The 12,500-nt window shown below is 34.0% G+C and overlaps 3 non-coding genes across 3 annotated transcripts in view; all 3 read left to right on the forward strand.

The window, feature by feature from the left end:
- Positions 1-2,450: 2,450 nt before the first annotated feature.
- Positions 2,451-2,629, forward strand: LOC119558594. The gene has a single exon (XR_005220288.1). It is a non-coding gene; the product is annotated as a 5.8S ribosomal RNA (ribosomal RNA).
- A 401-nt stretch (positions 2,630-3,030) lies between these two features.
- Positions 3,031-7,001, forward strand: LOC119558603. The gene has a single exon (XR_005220297.1). It is a non-coding gene; the product is annotated as a large subunit ribosomal RNA (ribosomal RNA).
- Positions 7,002-12,371: 5,370 nt separating this feature from the next.
- The window catches only part of LOC119558596, a 1,995-nt gene continuing 1,866 nt past the window's right edge, over positions 12,372-12,500 (forward strand). Inside the window, exon 1 of the ribosomal RNA XR_005220290.1 lies at positions 12,372-12,500. This exon is cut by the window's right edge and continues 1,866 nt beyond it. This is a non-coding gene — a ribosomal RNA (small subunit ribosomal RNA).

Raw genomic sequence — 12,500 nt, forward strand, 5'->3', positions numbered from 1 at the left:
CCTATCACATTTTTGATTGGTAGTATCTATAGGAGCATACCATGGTATAGCATACGGGATAATACGGGTAATCAGAAATGGAATTCGATATCAAAGACAATTGGAGAGGGAGCCCTGAGTAAAAATACGGCTACCACATCATATGGAAGGCTCCAGCAAAGGCGCAGTAAATTACCCACTCCCAGCTATCGGGGAGGTATGTGACATAAATAATAACCTAATACAGGACTCATATCCGAGGCCCTAGTAATTGAATGAATGAGTACATTACTATTAAATCCTTGTACAAGTGACCAATATGAATGAGGGCATAGTCTGGTGCCTAGCAGCCGCGCATGTAATACACACGCTCCATATAGCGTATTATTATAAGAGCTTGTTGCGGTTAAAAAACGTTCGTATTTGGTTGAACATATGTTGCTTGTACCGAATACGGGTAGTATCAACTATAACAATTGATGGTTAGTAATTACTATACCAATACTATATGTAATGGAATAGCGTATTACCGGTGGAGTTGTCTTACATGTTGCTTCAGATACTTGTATTTTTTCATTGTTTCCTGCCTTATTTAAAAACCTGCATTAGTGCTCTTAAACGAGTGTTATTGTGGGCCGGTACAATTACTTTGAACAAATTAGAGTGCTTAAAGCAGGCTTCAATGCCTGAATATTCTGTGCATGGGATAATGAAATAAGACCTCTGTTCTGCTTTCATTGGTTTTCAGATCAAGAGGTAATGATTAATAGAAGCAGTTTGGGGGCATTAGTATTACGACGCGAGAGGTGAAATTCTTGGACCGTCGTAAGACTAACTTAAGCGAAAGCATTTGCCAAAGATGTTTTCATTAATCAAGAACGAAAGTTAGAGGTTCGAAGGCGATCAGATACCGCCCTAGTTCTAACCATAAACGATGCCAGCTAGCAATTGGGTGTAGCTACTTTTATGGCTCTCTCAGTCGCTTCCCGGGAAACCAAAGCTTTTGGGCTCCGGGGGAAGTATGGTTGCAAAGCTGAAACTTAAAGGAATTGACGGAAGGGCACCACCAGGAGTGGAGCCTGCGGCTTAATTTGACTCAACACGGGAAAACTTACCAGGTCCGAACATAAGTGTGTAAGACAGATTGATAGCTCTTTCTCGAATCTATGGGTGGTGGTGCATGGCCGTTCTTAGTTCGTGGAGTGATTTGTCTGGTTAATTCCGATAACGAACGAGACTCAAATATATTAAATAGATATCTTCAGGATTATGGTGTTGAAGCTTATATAGCCTTCATTCATGGTGGCAGTAAAATGTTTATTGTGTTTGAATGTGTTTATATAAGTGGAGCCGTACCTGTTGGTTTGTCCCATTATAAGGACACTAGCTTCTTAAATGGACAAATTGCGTCTAGCAATAATGAGATTGAGCAATAACAGGTCTGTGATGCCCTTAGATGTCCTGGGCTGCACGCGCGCTACAATGAAAGTATCAACGTGTATTTCCTAGACCGAGAGGTCCGGGTAAACCGCTGAACCACTTTCATGCTTGGGATTGTGAACTGAAACTGTTCACATGAACTTGGAATTCCCAGTAAGTGTGAGTCATTAACTCGCATTGATTACGTCCCTGCCCTTTGTACACACCGCCCGTCGCTACTACCGATTGAATATTTAGTGAGGTCTCCGGACGTGATCACTGTGACGCCTTGTGTGTTACGGTTGTTTCGCAAAAGTTGACCGAACTTGATTATTTAGAGGAAGTAAAAGTCGTAACAAGGTTTCCGTAGGTGAACCTGCGGAAGGATCATTATTGTTTAATATCCTTACCGTTAATAAAAAAATTTGTTTTTATTATAATAATATAATATATTATAGTAATACAAATAAAATATAAATTGCCAAAAATATGATCTTTTATAGATCAAATATAAAATTTCGAACAAGCAAATCGAAATAATAATTGTAATAATAAATATATTATTGCATTAAATAAGAGATAAATAAATAAGCAAAAGCAAACAAATAACAAATTCGAACAAGCAAATCGAAATTATTAAATTTATTTAATATTATTATTATATTGTATATTAAATGCAATTAATTAATAAAACACTGTGTGTATATGGACCATAATATACACGCGTTGCGATATGTATTGTTCATCTCAGTTATGCGCATACATTGGATAATGCAACAACCTAAAATGTACAATGTTGTACCTGATTATTACAGGTTAATGTTTTATATAAATTTCAATATATATCGCTAAAAAAAAGTATTAATACCGTAAATGCCATTTAAAAAATACTTGATATATTATTGGTTATATGAAACTAAGACATTTCGCAGCATTCGTTTTAGGTATAAAAATCAATTTATTGAAGGAATTGATATATGCCAGTAAAATGGTGTATTTTTAATTTCTTTCAATAAAAACATATATGACAAAATTACCAAACCAATATATAAAACTCTAAGCGGTGGATCACTCGGCTCATGGGTCGATGAAGAACGCAGCAAACTGTGCGTCATCGTGTGAACTGCAGGACACATGAACATCGACATTTTGAACGCATATCGCAGTCCATGCTGTTATGTACTTTAATTAATTTTATAGTGCTGCTTGGACTACATATGGTTGAGGGTTGTAAGACTATGCTAATTAAGTTGTTTATATAAATTTTATAATGAAATTTTATAAGCATATGGTATATTATTGGATAATAATAATTTAATTATTATATTATTCATAATATTAACAAATATATGAAAAACATTATCTCACATTAGTAAATAATTTGAATGTGAAAAACGAAGAGAAATATTTTCTTTTTCAATCAAATAATACTGAGAAATGTCTAGCATAAAAAATTTATCTAGAATTGTCTCTTATTAAAGATTAGTAAATAGAAAGCCGTTGACAATATTATTATTCTTCGTTGATTCGTTAGACCAAACAAATGCCATACAAATATATAAAATATATAACGAATTTAATAAAATGTTTTATCATTATATATAAAGAATTAATTGCAAAAAAAGTTATACACAACCTCAACTCATATGGGACTACCCCCTGAATTTAAGCATATTAATTAGGGGAGGAAAAGAAACTAACCAGGATTTTCTTAGTAGCGGCGAGCGAAAAGAAATCAGTTCAGCACTAAGTCACTTTGTCTATATGGCAAATGTGAGATGCAGTGTATGGAGCGTCAATATTCTAGTATGAGAAATTAACGATTTAAGTCCTTCTTAAATGAGGCCATTTACCCATAGAGGGTGCCAGGCCCGTATAACGTTAATGATTACTAGATGATGTTTCCAAAGAGTCGTGTTGCTTGATAGTGCAGCACTAAGTGGGTGGTAAACTCCATCTAAAACTAAATATAACCATGAGACCGATAGTAAACAAGTACCGTGAGGGAAAGTTGAAAAGAACTCTGAATAGAGAGTTAAACAGTACGTGAAACTGCTTAGAGGTTAAGCCCGATGAACCTGAATATCCGTTATGGAAAATTCATCATTAAAATTGTAATATTTAAACAATATTATGATAATAGTGTGCATTTTTTCCATATAAGGACATTGTAATCTATTAGCATACAAAATTTATCATAAAATATAACTTATAGTTTATTCAAATTAATTTGCTTGCATTTTAACACAGAATAAATGTTATTAATTTGATAAAGTGCTGATAGATTTATATGAATACAGTGCGTTAATTTTTCGGAATTATATAATGGCATAATTATCATTGATTTTTGTGTTTATTATATGCACTTGTATGATTAACAATGCGAAAGATTCAGGATACCTTCGGGACCCGTCTTGAAACACGGACCAAGGAGTCTAACATATGTGCAAGTTATTGGGATATAAACCTAATAGCGTAATTAACTTGACTAATAATGGGATTAGTTTTTTAACTATTTATAGCTAATTAACACAATCCCGGGGCGTTCTATATAGTTATGTATAATGATATTTATATTATTTATGCCTCTAACTGGAACGTACCTTGAGCATATATGCTGTGACCCGAAAGATGGTGAACTATACTTGATCAGGTTGAAGTCAGGGGAAACCCTGATGGAAGACCGAAACAGTTCTGACGTGCAAATCGATTGTCAGAATTGAGTATAGGGGCGAAAGACCAATCGAACCATCTAGTAGCTGGTTCCTTCCGAAGTTTCCCTCAGGATAGCTGGTGCATTTTAATGTTATATAAAATAATCTTATCTGGTAAAGCGAATGATTAGAGGCCTTAGGGTCGAAACGATCTTAACCTATTCTCAAACTTTAAATGGGTAAGAACCTTAACTTTCTTGATATGAAGTTCAAGGTTATGATATAATGTGCCCAGTGGGCCACTTTTGGTAAGCAGAACTGGCGCTGTGGGATGAACCAAACGTAATGTTACGGTGCCCAAATTAACAACTCATGCAGATACCATGAAAGGCGTTGGTTGCTTAAAACAGCAGGACGGTGATCATGGAAGTCGAAATCCGCTAAGGAGTGTGTAACAACTCACCTGCCGAAGCAACTAGCCCTTAAAATGGATGGCGCTTAAGTTGTATACCTATACATTACCGCTAAAGTAGATGATTTATATTACTTGTGATATAAATTTTGAAACTTTAGTGAGTAGGAAGGTACAATGGTATGCGTAGAAGTGTTTGGCGTAAGCCTGCATGGAGCTGCCATTGGTACAGATCTTGGTGGTAGTAGCAAATAATCGAATGAGACCTTGGAGGACTGAAGTGGAGAAGGGTTTCGTGTGAACAGTGGTTGATCACGAGTTAGTCGGTCCTAAGTTCAAGGCGAAAGCCGAAAATTTTCAAGTAAAACACAAATGCCATACAAATATAATTATATTATATAAATCAAGCTAATTAATATACTTGAATAATTTTGAACGAAAGGGAATACGGTTCCAATTCCGTAACCTGTTGAGTATCCGTTTGTTATTAAATATGGGCCTCGTGCTCATCCTGGCAACAGGAACGACCATAAAGAAGCCGTCGAGAGATATCGGAAGAGTTTTCTTTTCTGTTTTATAGCCGTACTACCATGGAAGTCTTTCGCAGAGAGATATGGTAGATGGGCTAGAAGAGCATGACATATACTGTTGTGTCGATATTTTCTCCTCGGACCTTGAAAATTTATGGTGGGGACACGCAAACTTCTCAACAGGCCGTACCAATATCCGCAGCTGGTCTCCAAGGTGAAGAGTCTCTAGTCGATAGAATAATGTAGGTAAGGGAAGTCGGCAAATTAGATCCGTAACTTCGGGATAAGGATTGGCTCTGAAGATTGAGATAGTCGGGCTTGATTGGGAAACAATAACATGGTTTATGTGCTCGTTCTGGGTAAATAGAGTGTCTGGCATTTATGTTGGTCACTTGTTCCCCGGATAGTTTAGTTACGTAGCCAATTGTGGAACTTTCTTGCTAAAATTTTTAAGAATACTAATTGGGTTAAACCAATTAGTTCTTATTAATTATAACGATTATCAATTAACAATCAATTCAGAACTGGCACGGACTTGGGGAATCCGACTGTCTAATTAAAACAAAGCATTGTGATGGCCCTAGCGGGTGTTGACACAATGTGATTTCTGCCCAGTGCTCTGAATGTCAAAGTGAAGAAATTCAAGTAAGCGCGGGTCAACGGCGGGAGTAACTATGACTCTCTTAAGGTAGCCAAATGCCTCGTCATCTAATTAGTGACGCGCATGAATGGATTAACGAGATTCCTACTGTCCCTATCTACTATCTAGCGAAACCACAGCCAAGGGAACGGGCTTGGAATAATTAGCGGGGAAAGAAGACCCTTTTGAGCTTGACTCTAATCTGGCAGTGTAAGGAGACATAAGAGGTGTAGAATAAGTGGGAGATATTAGACTTCGGTTTGGTATCGCCAATGAAATACCACTACTCTTATTGTTTCCTTACTTACTTGATTAAATGGAACGTGTATCATTTCCTAGCCATTATACGGATATATTTATTATATCTTATGGTATTGGGTTTTGATGCAAGCTTCTTGATCAAAGTATCACGAGTTTGTTATATAATCGCAAACAAATTCTTTAATAAAACGGTGCATTTATGTATTTTTGATTTGAAAATTTGGTATAACTCCAATTACTCAGGTATGATCCAATTCAAGGACATTGCCAGGTAGGGAGTTTGACTGGGGCGGTACATCTCTCAAATAATAACGGAGGTGTCCCAAGGCCAGCTCAGTGCGGACAGAAACCACACATAGAGCAAAAGGGCAAATGCTGACTTGATCTCGGTGTTCAGTACACACAGGGACAGCAAAAGCTCGGCCTATCGATCCTTTTGGTTTAAAGAGTTTTTAACAAGAGGTGTCAGAAAAGTTACCATAGGGATAACTGGCTTGTGGCGGCCAAGCGTTCATAGCGACGTCGCTTTTTGATCCTTCGATGTCGGCTCTTCCTATCATTGTGAAGCAAAATTCACCAAGCGTTGGATTGTTCACCCATGCAAGGGAACGTGAGCTGGGTTTAGACCGTCGTGAGACAGGTTAGTTTTACCCTACTAATGACAAAACGTTGTTGCGACAGCATTCCTGCGTAGTACGAGAGGAACCGCAGGTACGGACCAATGGCACAATACTTGTTCGAGCGAACAGTGGTATGACGCTACGTCCGTTGGATTATGCCTGAACGCCTCTAAGGTCGTATCCGTGCTGGACTGCAATGATAAATAAGGGGCAATTTGCATTGTATGGCTTCTAAACCATTTAAAGTTTATAATTTACTTTATAAACGACAATGGATGTGATGCCAATGTAATTTGTAACATAGTAAATTGGGAGGATCTTTGATCACCTGATGCCGCGCTAGTTACATATAAAAGCATTATTTAATACAATGACAAAGCCTAGAATCAATTGTAAACGACTTTTGTAACAGGCAAGGTGTTGTAAGTGGTTGAGCAGCTGCCATACTGCGATCCACTGAAGCTTATCCTTTGCTTGATGATTCGATAATAAAGATGTTGCAAGCGGGCATAATCATTATGCTTGCTTGCAGCATCGCACGCCACTTTGTTTGTGGTGTGTAAGGTAGGGAAGAAGAAATATAAAAGACCTAAATTGGAAACATCAATATATAAGTAAATATTGAACAAACAAAATGTATCGTCATCTTATTAGTGACGCGATGATAAAGTGGCAAACATATTCCATGTATAAATATTCCTATGGTATTAAAATTCAAGTAAAGAGGACATATATAAAAGTTTGTATATATGGTTCATTCAATGGTAGCAGCGGTTGGTTGGTTGGTGTCTGCTCCTCTTATTGTTCAAAACTTATGTTATGGTAGCAAGTCTATATCGTCATATTATTAGTGACGCGAAAAAGTAGTGGCAAAACATATTCCATGTATAAATAAATATTCCTATGGTATTGAAATTCAAGTAAAGAGGCCATTCAAGTAAAGAGGACTTATATAAATATAAGTATATATAATGGTAGCAGCGCGGTTGGTTGGTTGGTGTGTCTGCTCCTCTTATTGTTCAAAACTTATGTTATGGTAGCAAGACTGTATCGTCATATTATTAGTGACGCGAAAAAGTAGTGGCAAAACATATTCCATGTATAAATATTCCTATGGTATTGAAATTCAACTAAAGAGGACATATAAAATTACTATCAATGGTAGCAGTGGTTGGTTGGTTGGTGGTTGGTTGGCGGCTGCTCCTATTATTGTTCAAGACTTATGTTATGGTAGCAAGTCTGTATCGTCATATTAATTATTAGTGACGCGAAAAAGTAGTGGAAATCATATTCCATGTATAAATAGATTCCTATGGTAATGAAATTTTCAAGTAAAGAGAGGACCATTCAAGTAAGAGGACATATAAAAAGTAAGTATATGTTCCTCCAATGGTAGCAGTGGTTGGTTGGTTGGCGGCTGATCCTCTTATTGTTCAAAACTTATTTTATCAATATGAGTTTGGCAATACAATAAAGAAGACCAATCTAATCCATATAAAACTAAATGTATTATATGGATATGCTTAGGAAACCCATATATTCATAAAAAAAATTATGTATAGAAAATTATACATATATCTTTTATATAAATGAATCGTATGGATATCGCCTTATGGTAGGTATAATAACTTTTTAAGGCATAATAATGTATAATATAGAAAATATACATTGAAATATAAATGCATTTTTATAGATATGGCGGCATATAAGTGCCATATACACAAGAATAAATAATAGAATTTACCAATATATAATTAAAATGAGATATATAAACCTAGTGAGGGGCTGCACTAGTATATGAATCGTATGGATATGGCTTATAGGTATAATACCTATAAGGCATAATAATGTATAATATAATAAATATAAATTAAGATATGAATGAATTATATAAATATGGCATAGAAATGCCATATACATAAGAATAAATGGTAGAATTTACCCATATATCACTGAAACACGATATATAACCAATTGATAGCTGGCACTAGTACTGTAAACATGCACGCAATAGTGCGTGGTGGTAAAAAACTACTATAGGGAGGTGGTCGTTGGCGGGCCCCTCCCTCGTATTGGTCAAAACTATGTATGCATATGAATTTGTTCAATACTATATTAGAACGCCAAGCATATCCATATTAAACTATGATATGCATAGAAATCCATACAAAAGTAAAAAAATTATGTATAGAAAAATATACATATATTTATATAAGTGAATCGTATGGATATGGCTTATAGGTATAATACCTATAAGGCATAATAATGTATAACAAGTAAATATACATTGAATGTGAATGCATTGTATGGATATGGCATATAAATGCCATATATATAGAAATAAATTGTATATCAAGATATAACAATTATAAACCTAGTGAGGGGCGGCACTAGTGAATGAATCGTATGGATATGGCTTATAGGTATAATACCTATAAGGCATAATAATGTATCAATATAATAATATACATTTAAGATATGAATGGATTGTATAAATATGGCATAGAAATGCCATATACATAAGAATAAATGGTTAGAATTTACCCATATATCACTGAAACACGATATATAAACCTAGTGATAGCTGGCACTAGTACTGTAAACAGGCACGCTAATAGTGCGTGGGGTAAAAAACTACTATAGGGAGGTGGTCGTTGGCGGGCCCCTCCTCGTATTGGTCAAAACTTATGTTATGCATATGAATTTGTCAATACTATATAGAACGCCAAGCATATCCATATAAACTATGGATATGCATAGAAAATCCATACAAAAGTAAAAAAAATTATGTATAGAAAAATATACATATATTTATATAAGTGAATCGTTATGGATATGGCTTATAGGTATAATACCTATAAGGCATAATAATGTATAACAAGTAAATATACATTGAAATGTGAATGCATTGTATGGATATGGCATATAAATGCCATATATATAGAAATAAATTGGTATATCAATGATATAACAATTATAAACCTAGTGAGGGGCGGCACTAGTGAATGAATCGTATGGATATGGCTTATAGGTATAATACCTATAAGGCATAATAATGTATAATATAATAAATATACATTAAGATATGAATGGATTGTATAAATATGGCATAGAAATGCCATATACATAAGAATAAATGGTAGAATTTACCCATATATCACTGAAACACGATATATAAACCTAGTGATAGCTGGCACTAGTACTGTAAACAGGCACGTCAATAGTGCGTGGGTAAAAAACTACTATAGGAGGTGGTCGTTGGCGGGCCCCTCCTCGTATTGGTCAAAACTTATGTTATGCATAGAATTTGTCAATACTATATAGAAACGCCAAGCTATCCATATAAACTATGGATATGCATAGAAATCCATACAAAAGTAAAAAAAAATTATGTATAGAAAAATATACATATATTTATATAAGTGAATCGTATGGATATGGCTTATAGGTATAATACCTATAAGGCATAATAATGTATAACAAGTAAATATACATTGAAATGTGAATGCATTGTATGGATATGGCATATAAATGCCATATATATAGAAATAAATTGTATATCAATGATATAACAATTATAAACCTAGTGAGGGGCGGCACTAGTGAATGAATCGTATGGATATGGCTTATAGGTATAATACCTATAAGGCATAATAATGTATAATATAATAAATATACATTAAGATATGAATGGATTGTATAAATATGGCATAGAAATGCCATATACATAAGAATAAATGGTAGAATTTACCCATATATCACTGAAACACGATATATAAACCTAGTGATAGCTGGCACTAGTACTGTAAACAGGCACGCAATAGTGCGTGGGTAAAAAACTACTATAGGGAGGTGGTCGTTGGCGGGCCCCTCCTCGTATTGGTCAAAACTTATGTTATGCATATGAATTTGTCAATACTATATAGAACGCCAAGCATATCCATATAAACTATGGATATGCATAGAAATCCATACAAAAGTAAAAAAAAATTATGTATAGAAAAATATACATATATTTATATAAGTGAATCGTATGGATATGGCTTATAGGTATAATACCTATAAGGCATAATAATGTATAACAAGTAAATATACATTGAAATGTGAATGCATTGTATGGATATGGCATATAAATGCCATATATATAGAAATAAATTGTATATCAATGATATAAAATTATAAACCTAGTGAGGGGCGGCACTAGTGAATGAATCGTATGGATATGGCTTATAGGTATAATACCTATAAGGCATAATAATGTATAATATAATAAATATACATTAAGATATGAATGGATTGTATAAATATGGCATAGAAATGCCATATACATAAGAATAAATGGTAGAATTTACCCATATATCACTGAAACATGATATATAAACCTAGTGATAGCTGGCACTAGTACTGTAAACAGGCACGCAGTAGTGCGTGGGGTAAAAAACTACTATAGGGAGGTGGTCGTTGGCGGGCCCCTCCTCGTATTGGTCAAAACTTATGTTATGCGTAAACATATGATTTTGTCAATACTATAAAGAAAACTTGTTTTGTACATACAAAACTAAATGAATTATATGGATATTGAAAAATAAATGGCATTATATCCATATAATGAAAATATACTTGTATTCTCTTATTATAAGAGAGAATACCGTATAGTTGGTTGGCAAAGACAATTGAAAATACCCGAATTGCAGATGATGGGTTCAAAAACTACTATAGGGTGGTGTAGCAAATAATATGAAGATGATATATCCATATAATGGATATACACTAGTATTCTCTTATTATAATAGAGAATACCATATAAATGGTTGGCAAAGACAATTGAAAATACCCGAATTGAAGTTGACGGGTTCAAAAACTATTATAGGGTGATGTAGCAAATAAAATAATGAAGATATATCCATATAATGGAATTATATGTGTATTCTCTTATTATATGAGAGAGTACCAAACGGTTGATTGGCAAAGACAATTGAAAATACCCGAATTAAAGATATTGGGTCCAAAAACTACTATAGGATGGTCAATGGGCCGGCCATCTACTATTGACGTGACAAAATACTGTCTGTCGGTAGAGAAGATATTAATCCGTCAAATTTGTTTCTTTATTCATTTATGAATATGAGACTTGGCTCCACGGTTAATATTTTAAGCCCAAAGATAATAATGTTGAAACAAAGGCCAAGGTTTCTATTATACATAGAATAACAAATTGTTTCCGAACTTTATCGTTAATCCAAATAAATAATTACAATTGAGGCAGGCTAATAATGATATATATTTTGTATTGATAATCTTGATATATATGTATATTGGTCTGCCATTATCACATACTGAGTTATGTGATAATTCCCTGCGGGGATAAATTAAAAGAGGTGTCCCTATATTAAAAGAAAATAATATATATATATATTATTTTTTCTAACGTACATATCATATATGCGCTCGGTTTTATATTATATATTACCAAAGAGTCTTATATGAATATATACAGATAAATTTTAAATTTATCATCAAAATACAAATGATTTAATTCAATATTTTATATTGGTTAAACAAAAATTGTACATGTGTGGATACAATAATGACGTATGTCGAACAAAAAAGATATTTTAGAATGAAATATGCAAATATAAAGAAAATTATTACGTATTACGAAAAAAAATATTGTGTTTTTAACATCAATAATTAAAAAACTTGTTATTATTAGTGGCGGAACAAGTATATATTGTGAAAACAACAAACGTATACGAATGCTATATAAAAATGGCCGTATTCGATAGAAAACAATCTATAAAATTTATATTGCTAATTTCTATTCAAAAATATGAATGAAATATGAATAAAAACATTATTCTGGTTGATCCTGCCAGTAGTTATATGCTTGTCTCAAAGATTAAGCCATGCATGTCTAAGTACACACGAATTAAAAGTGAAACCGCAAAAGGCTCATTATATCAGTTATGGTTCCTTAGATCGTTA

This window comes from Drosophila subpulchrella, unplaced genomic scaffold, assembly GCF_014743375.2.
Source record: "Drosophila subpulchrella strain 33 F10 #4 breed RU33 unplaced genomic scaffold, RU_Dsub_v1.1 Primary Assembly Seq116, whole genome shotgun sequence".
NCBI classification, from domain to species: Eukaryota; Metazoa; Arthropoda; class Insecta; order Diptera; family Drosophilidae; genus Drosophila; species Drosophila subpulchrella.